Below are 14,271 nucleotides of genomic sequence, written 5' to 3'. Positions count from 1 at the left end.
GTCTTGTTTTTATAATGTTTATTCATTTTTCTTTGTTTTTTTTGTTTTTGTTTGTGTTTTGTTTCTGTTTGTCTAATGTTTATTGACAGGGCCCATGTTTTTGTTTTGTATGTCCTGTCTCATGTTTCTTTTGTATCTTTTTGTGTTTAATGTCTTTTTGTGTGTATATTTTCTTTGTTTGTCTTAGTTATTTGTTACCTGTCACCTGTGCTATTGTTTGTTTCGTCTGAATTGTTTCCTGTATGTCTGCTTTTTGTTTGTATTTTTCTGTCCGGTATTTTGGAGCGTTTCTTTTTGTTTTCCTTCATGTTGGTCTTTGTTCCTTGTTGTTTGCCTTGTTGCTTCATGTTTGTGTTTGTATTTGTTTTTTTGTTTAATGTCTTGATCCTTTGTGTTTTCATTGTCTCAGTTGTTTGTTCCCTGCACCTGTTTTATCCTCCCTTCCTTCCTTTCGTCCTTTCTTTTGTCCTTTTGTCTTATCTTTCTTTTGCTTTCTTTTTTTCGTCCTTTTTTTCTTTCTTTCTCTTGTCCTTTCTCTCTTTCTTTCGTGCTTTTTTTCTTTCTTTCTCTTGTCCTTTCTTTCTTTCTTTCTTTCGTCCTTTCTTTCTTTATCTTGTCCTTTCTTCCTTCCTTTGTTCCTTTCTTCCTTTGTTCCTTTCTTTCTTTCTTCCTTTCTTCCTTTCTTCCTTTCGTCCTTTCTTCCTTTCTTCCTTTCTTTCTTCCTTTTTTTCCTTTCTTCCTTTCTTCCTTTCTTCCTTTCTTCCTTTCTTCCTTTCTTCCTTTCTTCCTTTCTTCCTTTCTTCCTTTCTTCCTTCCTTTTTTTCCTTTCTTCCTTTCTTCCTTTCTTCCTTCCTTTCTTCCTTTCTTCCTTCCTTTCTTCCTTTCTTCCTTTCTTCCTTTCTTCCTTTCTTCCTTTCTTCCTTTCTTCCTTTCTTCCTTTCTTCCTTTCTTCCTTTCTTCCTTTCTTCCTTTCTTCCTTTCTTCCTTCCTTTTTTTCCTTTCTTCCTTCCTTTTTTTCCTTTCTTCCTTTCTTCCTTTCGTCCTTTCTTCCTTTCTTCCTTTCTTCCTTTCTTCCTTTCGTCCTTTCTTCCTTCCTTTCTTCCTTTCTTCCTTTCTTCCTTTCTTCCTTTCTTCCTTTCTTCCTTTCTTCCTTTCTTCCTTTCTTCCTTTCTTCCTTCCTTTTTTTCCTTTCTTCCTTTCTTCCTTCCTTTTTTTCCTTTCTTCCTTTCTTCCTTCCTTTTTTTCCTTTCTTCCTTTCTTCCTTTCTTCCTTTCTTCCTTTCTTCCTTTTTTCCTTTCTTCCTTTCTTCCTTTCTTCCTTTCTTCCTTCCTTTTTTTCCTTTCTTCCTTTCTTCCTTTCTTCCTTTCTTCCTTTCTTCCTTTCTTCCTTTCTTCCTTCCTGTTTTTTTCTTTCTTCCTTTCTTCCTTTCTTCCTTTCTTCCTTTCTTCCTTTCTTCCTTTCTTCCTTTCTTCCTTTCTTCCTTTCTTCCTTTCTTCCTTTCTTCCTTTCTTCCTTTCTTCCTTTCTTCCTTTCTTCCTTTCTTCCTTTCTTCCTTTCTTTCTTTCTTTCTTCCTTTCTTTCTTCCTTTCTTTCTTTCTTCCTATCTTCCTTTCTTCGTTTTTTTCTTCCTTTCTGTCTTCCTTTTGTCCTTTCTTCCTTTCTTTCTTTCCTCCTTTCTTCCTTTCTCCCTTTCTTTCTTTCTTCCTTTCTTCCTTTCTACCTTTCTTCCTTTCTTCCTTTCTTCCTTTCTTCCTTTCTTCCTTTCTTCCTTTCTTCCTTTCTTCCTTTCTTCCTTTCTTCCTTTCTTTCTTTCTTTCTTTCTTTCTTTCTTTTTTTCTTCCTTTCTTCCTTTTGTCCTTTCTTTCTATCTTTCTTTCTTCCTTTCTTCCTTTTTTCCTTTCTTCCTTTCTTCCTTTCTTCCTTTCTTCCTTTCTTTCTTTCTTCCTTTCTTCCTTTCTCCCTTTCTTCCTTTCTTCCTTTCTTCCTTTCTTCCTTTCTTTCTTTCGTCCTTTCGTCCTTTCTTCCTTTCTTCCTTTCTTCCTTTCGTCCTTTCGTCCTTTCGTCCTTTCGTCCTTTCGTCCGTTCGTCCGTTCGTCCCTTCGTCGTTCATCCTTTTTTTCTTTCTTCGTCCTTTCTTTCTATCTTCGTCCTTTCTTTCGTCCTCTCTTTCTTTCTTACTTTATTTCTTTCTCCCTTTCCTTTCTTTCCTTCTTTCAACCTTTCTTTCTTTCTTTCATCCTTTCTGTCTTTAGTCCTTTCTTTCGTCCTTTCTTTCTTTCTTTTGTTCGTCTGTTTTTTGTTTGTATTTTTTCTGTCTGGTGTTTTCCAGTGTTTGTTTTTGTTTTCCTTCATGTTGGTCTTTGTTTCTTGTTGTTTGCCTTGTTGTTTCATGTTTGTTTTTGTATCTGTTTGTGTTTTTTTGTGTTTAATGTCTTTTTCCTTTGTAGATTCTTTGTCTTAGTTGTTTGTTACCTGTCACCTGTGTTGTTGTTTGTTTCTTTTGTCTGAAATGTTTCATGTATGTCTGTTTTTTGTTTGTATTTTTTCTGGAGTTGGAGTGTTTGTTTTTGGTTTCCTTCATGTTGGTCTTTGTTGCTTGTTGTTTGCCTTGTTGTTTCATGTTGTATCTGTTTGTGTTTTTGTGTTTAATGTCTCATTGCTTTTTTTTTTTTTTTGTTCTTAGTTGTTTAGTCTTGTAGGGTGGGTAGCAGGGTAGTGCTTTCTTTAATACCCCAGGGGAGTGGTTGTCCCTGCCCGTGCGAGACCCAAGTCCTGTTTTTATGGGCTTGTTATAGGTAGGATTTACCTTTCTTGTCTGTCTTGTTCTCTCTGTATCACCCAGTTGTCTTGTAGGGATGGGTAGCAGGGTAGCAAGTTCTTTAGTACCCCAGGGGAGTGGTCATCCCTGCCCATGTGAGACCAATGTCTTGTCCTATGTTGTTTGTCTTTGTCCTGTTTTGTCGTAAGTCTTTTGTTTGTACTGTTATTGTCTTGTCTCCTTGTCCCCTTCGTCCTCTTCTTGTATTCGTGTGTTTTTGTCTTGTTCTGTATGTAGTCTCTTGTTTTGGACTGTTTCTTTGTCTTATCCTGTTTGTCCTGTCTTGTTCCCTTTATTCCCCTCTTGTCTCATGTTGTCTTGTGTCGTCTCTTGTCATTGTCTCTTTTGTTTATCTTGTCCTGTCTTTGTCCTTTTTGTCTCTTAGGTGTTTGTCTGGTCTTTTGTTTATCTTGTCCTGTCCTGTCATACTTTTGTCTTGTGTGAGTCTTGTCATGTCCTAGTTGCTAGCTTTTGGCTTTTTTTGTTTTTCATTTTTTTCTTGTTTGTCTCGTGTGTGTGTGTTTTTTTGTTTTTTTTTTTTTTTTTTTTTAGAGTCTGGCTATTGGCTCGGGCTGGTCTGGTTTGAATGTACTTTTTCAGGCTTGTCTTCTTTCTTTTCTGTCTATCCTTTCTTTCTGGTCTCCTTTTCCTCCTCTCTCCCTATCTCAACTAACCCACTAAAGGCACCTTTCCCTATGCACGTCAACACTTGCCCCAAGCATTGCATATCCGTCAGAATTGCTCCCGGGGCAATTTTTGCGGCCATATGCAATGCACAAGTGTGTTTTGTTAATTGAGTAGATTTTTGAGTCTTTGAATTTGAAATGCAAGAATACACTGTGTAAGCAATGCGCCCAAAAATGTACATAGGGAAAGGTGCCTTTACCCTGTTCTAACCCTACTAATCCTAACCCCACTAACCTTATTCTTTATCTTGGCTTCCTCTTCTATCTGCAGCTTTTTCTCTCTGGTTCTTAAGTCGGTCGGTCGTCTTGGCTAGATTTGTATTGGTTTGGTCTTTTGGTAAGGTCGTTTTGTAGCTTTTTAGGCTTTGTGTTTGTCATGCGTCTGTGTTGTTTGTGTCTGTTCTTTTTGTGTTTTATTTCTTTGTTTTTTGTCTTGCGTTGTGTGTTGTCTTGTTTTTATAATGTTTATTTATTTTTTTGTGTTTTTTTTGTATTTGTTTGTGTTTTGTTACTGTTTGTCTATGTTTATTGACAGGGCCCATGTATTTGTTTTGTATGTCCTGTCTCATGTTTCTTTTGTATCTTTTTGTGTTTAATGGTCTTTTTTGTGTGTATATTTTCTTTGTTTGTCTTAGTTATTTGTTACCTGTCACCTGTGCTATTGTTTGTTTCGTCTGAATTGTTTCGTGTATGTCTGCTTTTTGTTTGTATTTTTCTGTCCGGTTCCTTTCTTCCTTTCTTCCTTTCTTCCTTTCTTCCTTTCTTCCATTCTTCCATTCTTCCATTCTTCCATTCTTCCATTCTTCCATTCTTCGATTCTTCCATTCTTCCATTCTTCCATTCTTCCATTCTTCCTTTCTTCCTTTCTTCCTTTCTTCCTTTCTCCTTTCCTTTCTCCTTCTCCTGTCTTCCTGTCTTCCTGTCTTCCTGTCTCTTCCTGTCTTCCTTCTTCCTTTCTTCCTTTCTTCCTTTCTTCCTTTCTTCCTTTCTTCCCTTTCTTCCTTTCTTCCTTTCTTCCTTCTTCCTTTCTTCCTTTCTTCCTTTTCTTCCTTTCTTCCTTTCTTCCTTTCTTCCTTTCTTTCCTTTCTTCCTTTCTTCCTTCTTCTTCTTCCTTTCTTCCTTCTCCTTTCTTCCTTTCTTCCTTTCTTCCTTTCTTCCTTTCTTCCTTTCTTCCTTTCCTTTCTTCCTTTCTTCCTTTCTTCCTTTCTTCCTTTCTTCCTTTCTTCCTTTCTTCCTTTCTTCCTTTCTTCCTTTCTTCCTTTCTTCCTTCCTTCCTTCCTTCTTCCTTCCTTCCTTCCTTCCTTCCTTCCTTCCTTCTTCCTTCCTTCCTTCCTTCCTTCCTTCCTTCCTTCCTTCCTTCCTTCCTTCCTTCCTTCCTTCCTTCCTTCCTTCCTTCCTTCCTTCCTTCCTTCCTTCCTTCCTTCTCCCTTCCTTCCTTTCCTTCCTTCCTTTCTTCCTTCCTTCCTTTCTTCCTTTCTTTCTTCCTTTCTTTCTTCCTTTCTTTCTTCCTTTCTTTCTTCCTTTCTTTCTTTCCTTTCTTTCTTCCTTTCTTCCTTTGCTTTCTTCCTTTCTTCCTTTCGTCCTTCCTTTCTTCCTTTCGTCCTTCCTTTTTTTTCCTCTTTCTTCCTTTCTTCCTTCCTTCCTTTCGTCCTTTCCGTCCTTTCGTCCCCTTCGTCGTTCATCCTTTTTTTCTTTCTTTCGTCCTTTCTTTCTTATCTTCGTCCTTTCTTTCGTCCTCTCTTTCTTTCTTACTTTCTTTCTTTTCTCCCTTTCCTTTCTTTCCTTCTTTCAACCTTTCTTTCTTTCTTTCATTCCTTTCTTTCTTTAGTCCTTTCTTCTCGTCCTTTCTTTCTTTTGTCCGTCTGTGTTTTTTGTTTGTATTTTTTCTGTCTGGTGTTTTCCAGTGTTTGTTTTTGTTTTCCTTCATGTTGGTCTTTGTTTTTCTTGTTGTTTGCCTTGTTGTTTCATGTTTGTTTTTGTATCTGTTTGTGTTTTTTTTTGTGTTTTAATGTCTTTTTCCTTTGTAGTTTCCTTTGTCTTAGTTGTTTGTTACCTGTCACCTGTGTTGTTGTTTGTTTCTTTTGTCTGAAATGTTTCATGTATGTCTGTTTTTTGTTTGTATTTTTTCTGGAGTTGGAGTGTTTTGGTTTTTTGGGTTTCCTTCATGTTGGTCTTTGTTGCTTGTTGTTTGCCTTGTTGTTTCATGTTGTATCTGTTTGTGTTTTTGTGTTTTAATGTCTCATTGCTTTTTTTTTTTTTGTTGTTCTTAGTTGTTTAGTCCTTGTAGGGTGGGGTAGCAGGGGTAGTGCTTTCTTTAATACCCCAGGGGAGTGGGTGTCCCTGCCCGTGCGAGACCCAAGGCCTGTTTTTATGGTCTTGTTATAGGTAGGATTTACCTTTCTTGTCTGTCTTGTTCTCTCTGTATCACCCAGTTGTCTTGTAGGGATGGGTAGCAGGGTAGCAAGTTCTTTAGTACCCCAGGGGAGTGGTCATCCCTGGCCCATGTGAGACCAAGTCTTGTCCTATGTTGTTTGTCTTTGTCCTGTTTTGTCGTAAGTCTTTTGGTTTGTACTGTTATTGTCTTGTCTCCTTGTCCCCTTCGTCCTCTTCTTGTATTCGTGTGTTTTTGTCTTGTTCTGATGTAGTCTCTTGTTTTGGACTGTTTCTTTGTCTTATCCTGTTTGTCCTGTCTTGTTCCCTTTATTCCCCCTCTTGTCTCATGTTGTCTTGTGTCGTCTCTTGTCCATTGTCCTCTTTTGTTTATCTTGTCCTGTCCTGTCATACTTTTGTCTTGGTGTGAGTCTTGTCATGTCCCTAGGTTGCTAGCTTTTGGCTTTTTTTGTTTTTCATTTTTTTCTTGTTTGTTTCGTGTGTGTGTGTTTTTTTGTTTTTTTTTGTTTTTTTTTAGAGTCTGGCTATTGGCTCGGGCTGGTCTGGTTTGAATGTACTTTTTCAGGCTTGTCTTCTTTCTTTTCTGTCTATCCTTTCTTTCTGGTCTCCTTTTCCTCCTCTCTCCCTATCTCAACTAACCCACTAAAGGCACCTTTCCCTATGCACGTCAACACTTGCCCCAAGCATTGCATATCCGTCAGAATTGCTCCCGGGGCAATTTTTGCGGCCATATGCAATGCACAAGTGTGTTTTGTTAATTGAGTAGATTTTTTGAGTCTTTGAATTTGAAATGCAAGAATACACTGTGTAAGCAATGCGCCCAAAAATGTTACATAGGGAAAGGTGCCTTTACCCTGTTCTAACCCTACTAATCCTAACCCCACTAACCTTATTCTTTATCTTGGCTTCCTCTTCTATCTGCAGCTTTTTCTCTCTGGTTCTTAAGTCGGTCGGTCGTCTTGGCTAGATTTGTATTGGTTTGGTCTTTTGGTAAGGTCGTTTTGTAGCTTTTTAGGCTTTGTGTTTGTCATGCGTCTGTGTTGTTTGTTTCAGTCTTGTCTTGGTTCATATGTCATGTTAGTCTTTGTTTTTCTGTCTGTTCTTTTTTGTGTTTTTATTTCTTTGTTTTTTGTCTTGCGTTTGTGTTGTCATGTTTTTATAATGTTTATTCATTTTTCTGTGTCTTTTTTGTATTTGTTTGTGTTTTGTTACTGGTTTGTCTAATGTTTATTGACAGGGCCCATGTATTTGTTTTGTATGTCCTGTCTCATGTTTCTTTTGTATCTTTTTGTGTTTAATGTCTTTTTTTTTTTGTGTATTTTCTTTGTTTGTCTTAGTTATTTGTTACCTGTCACCTGTGCTATTGTTTGTTTCGTCTGAATTGTTTCGTGTATGTCTGCTTTTTGTTTGTATTTTTCTGTCCGGTTCCTTTCTTCCTTTCTTCCTTTCTTCCCTTTCTTCCTTTCTTCCTTTCTTCCATTCTTCCATTCTTCCATTCATCCATTCTTCATCTCATTCTTCCATTCTTCCAATTACCTTCTTCATTCTATCCATTCTTCCTTTCTTCCTTTCTTCCATTTCTTCCTTTCTTTCCTTTCTTCCCTTTCTTCTCTTTCTTCCTTTCTTCCTTTCTTCCTTTCTTCCTTTCTTCCTTTCATCCTTTCTTCCTTCTTCCTTTCTTCCTTTCTTCCTTTCTTCCTTTCTTCCTTTCTTCCTTTCCTTTTTTTTCCTTTTTTTCCTTTCTTCCTTTCTTCCTTTCTTCCCTTCCTTCCTTTCTTCCTTTCTTCCTTCTTTCTTTCTTTCCTTTCTTTCTTCCTTTCTTTCTTCCTTTCTTTCTTCCTTTTTTTCTTCCTTTCTTTCTTCCTTTCTTTCTTCCTTTCTTCCTTTCTTTCTTCCTTTCTTCCTTTCGTCCTTCCTTTCTTCCTTTCGTCCTTCCTTTTTTTCCTTTCTTCCTTTCTTCCTTCCTTTCTTTCGTCCTTTCTTTCTTTCTTCCTTTCTTTCCTTCTTCTTTTCTTCCTTTCTTCCTTCTTCCTTTCTTCCTTTCTTCCTTTCTTCCTTTCTTCCTTTCTTTTCTTTTCTTCCTTTCTTCCTTTCTTCCTTTCTTCCTTCCTTCCTTTCTTCCTTTTCTCCTTTCTTTCTTTCTTCCTTTCTTTCTTCTTCTTTCTTCTTTTTTTTTCTTCCTTTCTTTCTTCCTTTCTTTCTTCCTTTCTTCCTTTCTTTCTTCCTTTCTTCCTTTCGTCCTTCCCTTTCTTCCTTTCGTCCTTCCTTTTTTCCTTTCTTCCTTTCTTCCTTCCTTTCTTTCGTCCTTTCTTTCTTTCTTCCTTTCTTTTCCTTCTTCTTTTCTTCCTTTCTTCCTTTCTTCCTTTCTTCCTTTCTTCCTTTCTTCCTTTCTTCCTTTCTTCCTTTCTTCCTTTCTTCCTTTCATCCTTTCATCCCTTTCTTCCTTTCTGCCTTTCTGCCTTTCTTCCTTTCTTCCTTTCTTCCTTTCTTCCTTTCTTCCTTTCTTCCTTTCTTCCTTTCATCCTTTCATCCTTTCTTCCTTTCTGCCTTTCTGCCTTTCTGCCTTCCTTCCTTTCTTCCTTTCTTTCTTCCTTTCTTTCTTCTTTCTTTCTTCCTTTCTTTCTTCCTTTCTTCCTTTCTTTCTTCCTTCTCTTCCTTTCGTCCTTCCTTTCTTCCTTTCGTCCTTCCTTTTTTTCCTTTCTTCCTTTCTTCCTTCCTTCCTTTCGTCCTTTCGTCCTTTCGTCCCTTCGTCGTTCATCCTTTTTTTCTTTCTTCGTCCTTTCTTTCTATCTTCGTCCTTTCTTTCGTCCTCTCTTTCTTTCTTACTTTCTTTCTTTCTCCCTTTCCTTTCTTTCCTTCTTTCAACCTTTCTTTCTTTCTTTCATCCTTTCTTTCTTTAGTCCTTTCTTTCGTCCTTTCTTTCTTTTGTCCGTCTGTTTTTTGTTTGTATTTTTTCTGTCTGGTGTTTTTCCAGTGTTTTTTTTTGTTTTCCTTCATGTTGGTCTTTGTTTCTTGTTGTTTGCCTTGTTGTTTCATGTTTGTTTTTGTATCTGTTTGTGTTTTTTTGTGTTTAATGTCTTTTTCCTTTGTAGTTTCTTTGTCTTAGTTGTTTGTTACCTGTCACCTGTGTTGTTGTTTGTTTCTTTTGTCTGAAATGTTTCATGTATGTCTGTTTTTTGTTTGTATTTTTTCTGGAGTTGGAAGTGTTTGTTTTTGGTTTCCTTCATGTTGGTCTTTGTTGCTTGTTGTTTGCCTTGTTGTTTCATGTTGTATCTGTTTGTGTTTTTGTGTTTAATGTCTCATTGCTTTTTTTTTTTTGTTGTTCTTAGTTGTTTAGTCTTGTAGGGTGGGTAGCAGGGTAGTGCTTTTCTTTAATACCCCAGGGGAGTGGTTGTCCCTGCCCGTGCGAGACCCAAGTCCCTGTTTTTATGGCTTGTTATAGGTAGGATTTTACCTTTCTTGTCTGTCTTGTTCTCTCTGTATCACCAGTGTCTTGTCCTTGTCAGGGATGGGTAGCAGGGGTAGCAAGTTCTTTAGTACCCCAGGGGGAGTGGTCATCCCTGCCCCATGTGAGACCAATGTCTTGTCCTATGTTGTTTGTCTTTGTCCTGTTTTGTCGTAAGTCTTTTGTTTGTACTGTTATTGTCTTGTCTCCTTGTCCCCTTCGTCCTCTTCTTGTATTCGTGGTGTTTTTTGTCTTGTTCTGTATGTAGTCTCTTGTTTTGGACTGTTTCTTTGTCTTATCCTGTTTGTCCTGTCCTTGTTCCCTTTATTCCCCTCTTGTCTCATGTTGTCTTGTGTCGTCCTCTTGTCATTGTCTCTTTTGTTTATCTTGTCCTGTCCCTGTCATACTTTTGTCTTGTGTGAGTCTTGTCATGTCCTAGTTGCTAGCTTTTGGCTTTTTTTGTTTTTCATTTTTTTCTTGTTTGTTTCGTGGTGTGTGTGTGTTTTTTTGTTTTTTTTGGTTTTTTTTTTTAGAGTCTGGCTATTGGCTCGGGCTGGTCTGGGTTTGAATGTACTTTTTCAGGCTTGTCTTCTTTCTTTTCTGTCTATCCTTTCTTTCTGGTCTCCTTTTCCTCCTCTCTCCCTATCTCAACTAACCCACTAAAGGCACCTTTCCCTATGCACGTCAACACTTGCCCCAAGCATTGCATATCCGTCAGAATTGCTCCCCGGGGCAATTTTTGCGGCCATATGCAATGCACAAGTGTGTTTTGTTAATTGAGTAGATTTTTGAGTCTTTGAATTTGAAATGCAAGAATACACTGTGTAAGCAATGCGCCCAAAAATGTACATAGGGAAAGGTGCCTTTACCCTGTTCTAACCCTACTAATCCTAACCCCACTAACCTTATTCTTTATCTTGGCTTCCTCTTCTATCTGCAGCTTTTTCTCTCTGGTTCTTAAGTCGGGTCGTTTGTCTTGCCTAGATTTGTATTGGTTTGGTCTTTTGGTAAGGTCGTTTTGTAGCTTTTTAGGCTTTGTGTTTGTCATGCGTCTGTGTTGTTTGTTTCAGTCTTGTCTTGGTTCATATGTCATGTTAGTTTTTGTTTTTCTGTCTGTTCCTTTTTTGTGTTTTTATTTTTTTTTTTTGTCTTGCATTTGTGTTGTCTCGTTTTTATTTATGTTTATTCATTTTTCTGTGTCTTTTTTGTATTTGTTTGTGTTTCTGTTTCTGTTTGTATAATGTTTATTGCCAGGGCCCATGTATTTGTTTTGTATGTTCTGTCTCATGTTTCTTTTTGTATCTTTTTGTGTTTAATGTCTTGTTTCTTTGTGTGGTTTTCTTTATGTTTGTCTTAGTTGTTTGTTTCCTGTCACCTGTGTTATTGTTTGTTTGTTTGTTTCCTCTGAATTGTTTTGTGTATGTCTGTTTTGTGTATGTCTACTTTTTTGTTTGTATTTTTTCTGTCCGGTGTTTTGGAGTGTTTGTTTTTTCCTTCATGTTGGTCTTTGTTGCTAGTTGTTTGCCATGTTGTTTCATGTTTGTTTTTTTATCTGTTGTGTTTTTGTGTGTTACTGTTTGTTTGTTTGTTTCATCTGATTTCTTTTGTGTATTCCGTTTTTTTGTTTGTTTTGTCTGAATTGTTTTCTGTATGTCTGTTTTTTTGTTTGTATTTCTTTCTGTCCGGTGTTTTGGGGTGTTTGTTAGACCAATGTCCGTGTGCTGGGTGATGTTGGGTGATGCAGAATGAGTTAGGTCTTTTACTTTCTGCAGTCTAGTTTCTCTCCTACTTGCTCATGGTTGTCTTGTTAGTTTTTCTGTTGATTTTATCTCTCTAGTCTGTCAGGCTCTTGGTCTCTTCTCTTTATCTAGCCCCTGCTTTGCCATTTCCTTTTCCATTTCCTTTCACATCCCTTTCCCCACCTTGCTAACCCTAACATCGCTAAACTAATCCTCCCAAAGGGGTCATCCATTTTATCTTACCATTTTCAAGAGTCTTATAGCACTGTCCCCTTCCTAGCACGTGTACAAATAATGAAATTGAAAGCAGTAGTTATTATTCTGCTTGATATTGTCCAAATTTGCAATCCCTCCCAGCGCAAAAGTTTGATGCTCTTGATAATGGTAAAAAAATTGATGACTCTCTTACCCAGCCCCACTAACGACTTCAGTAGGCACAGGACATGTTTTCAGTGTTGATTCGATGGTGAAATGATGCTGAAATGACGTCATAGTGTCATTTTGTCATTGAAACAATATTGGAACAATGTCCTGTGCCCGCTGGGCCAACCCTCTTACTCCAAACCCTCCTAATCCTAACGTCACTAACCTAATCCTCCGTAAGGGCCCTTCTATTTTTCTCACCATTTCCCTGAGTGTATATGGCTTCCATCCCCTCCTGTAGCGCATACAACGTGAACAGATAAAAGTTTACTTTGCACCAAATACTTTCCAAATTTTTGAAACTTTAAAGGATCGATATGGACATAGATGCAGTGCGCAACCCCTTTAAAAAAAGATATTTTGTTCCACAAATTGGTGAGAAATGTGGATGACGGCTTACCCAGTGGGCACAGGACATTTTCCAATGCTGATTCAAAACTGAAATGGTTCTGGAATGACGTCACAGTGTCATTTCAGTACTGAAACAATGTTGGAACAACGTCGTGTACTTTCTTCTCTAGTCTGTCTCTCATGTCTTTTTTCCCCTTCTTTTCTTCTTTTCTTTCTCCTTCCCTCAACTCCTTACCCTGCTATCCCAACACACTAACCTTATCAGAAGGGGCCATTCATTTTCCTTCCTTGGTTTAATTTCTTATGTGTAAAGCGTCCCTCTCCTATCACTGCACGTACAGCTTGAAAAAGACAAGAAGTTACTCAGATACTTTCAAATCTTTGGAATGTGTGCCTGTACCTAGTACCCAATCAAAGTAAAAGGTGTTTGCAATTTGATTATGGAGAGGAAAAGGATGACTCCTCACCCATACCCCACTACCTCACCTGTGGGCACAGGACATTTTTTCAAAGTTGGACCAATGCTGAAATGATCCTGAAATGACGTCACAGTGTCATTTTGGCATTGAAACAATGTTGGAACAGTGTTGCGTGCCTTCTTAACCAAAGCCCTTCTAACATGTTCTCCTCTTTGCCTCCTCGTAGGGCAAATCTTGCTTATGTCATGTCCTCTTGTCCATCTTTCATGTCTGGCATTTTCTTGGTCATATTTCCTGTTTCATGGGCTATTTTGTGTCTGGTTTGGTCTGGTTTGATTGCATAATGCATGTTGCTGTGTGACATGATTACGCAAAGTGAGTCATTTGTCATGATTGTTTTTTAGATATGCCCAAAATGAATAATCTAACACTAAGTGTCCATCTTTCCAAATGCTCAACCTTGATTACATACTTGTAAATCACCATTTCAATAGGATTTAAATCAAATGTAGTTTAATTGATTTCGGGCAACATAGAATTTGAAAATGGTAAAGTTACTGGTTTGTGTTGCTGTTTCAACTGATTTATAATTTTGTTCTCTTTGTCACGGGACAGAATACACAACTCTTTATTTTTAATGCACAAGACAGACAATACATATACATGTAAGATATACACAAGGCCAGCAGCAAATGCCAGGAGATGACAAAGTTGACTTAATAACTGACCTAAGAGCCTCGGTTTCCAATGCTACTGACCATACAAAAACACATTTAAAATAAATATATCTAATGTACATGTAAAAAAGGTTTAATCATTCCAGTACATAAAGAACTAAAACAAATAATAAAATGAAGTAGCAGAAATAAAATGAATAAAGTAAAACCATCAAGACTAATGAAATTAGATAAAAATGAAACAGGATGAATAATTATTTATAGGCTAAGATCAGAATAGAAAAAATAGGGAATTCTGAAGGAAGAATTAAGAAAAGAATTAGGTAAAATTAAAAGTGGGTTTTAAAAGGCATTAAGGCTGCAATAAAGCTTTTTGGAATCAATCAATATTACAATATAGGACTCTGCCAAGTCCTTAAATTTAAATATGAGTGCAAGTGTGTATGTAACAAGCAATTTAGGTTGACAGCTTTTTTGTTAAATTTCTAACACTTGTATTGCCTTGATTTTGTCTTTGGATTAAGTGTAGGAATTAAATGATTTCCACTTGTGATTTCATTTCACTTTGAAGTGTTTAATTCGGAAAGTAAAAAAGCCTTGGTTAAATCAACTTTTTTCTCCATTTTATGTTCCTGAGAAATGTTAGTCATTAGATGCAGTGAACCAAAACCAGTAGTGAAATATTCTTTGAATTAATAATCTATTTATCACTAGGAGCTTGATCTTGAGCAAGCCTAATACATGTTGCAGGTCATTAAAACTTGGGTCTTGTTAAATATATGTACGTGTATAGACCTGTTGAGGGTAAATAACCATAAGCATGCTTTATTAGTTGTTTATCTCGCGTCAACTTCTCCCGACCAAATTTTACTGATGAGACAGCTTCGTAAAAAGAGAGCCTTGTTAAATACCAAATCCTGTGTTAGTAGAAAATCATTTTCTATTAATTAAAGCAGTGCCATGAAAACGTCTACCTCATTGACAGAATTTAGACCATAGCTAAGAACCTGGTATTTTACCCTGGACTGTAACTAGGTTACAGGTATTTAAAGTACTAGCTTAGGTATTTAAAGTACTTTAAGGTATTTAAGTACTAGCTTATTTACTCGTAAGTGTATGTGGGCTTTAGTCATTGTGAAAAGCTGGATGGTTATTAAAACAAGCGTTTCACAATAGTGCGCCTCCAATAATTTGCAAGGCATTGGCGAATCACAGTGCACAAAATCTGGCAACCCAATGCACATTTGGAAAGGGTCAACAGATTTCGTGCATTGTGGTGGCCAACGCGTTGCAAACTCTTGGAGGTGCGCTATTGTGAATCA

This window comes from Acanthaster planci, linkage group LG09 (assembly GCF_054643075.1).
Source record: "Acanthaster planci isolate LZ-2023a linkage group LG09, COTS_SCS, whole genome shotgun sequence".
NCBI lineage: Eukaryota > Metazoa > Echinodermata > Asteroidea > Valvatida > Acanthasteridae > Acanthaster > Acanthaster planci.
Note: the sequence above shows the minus strand (reverse complement) of the source record.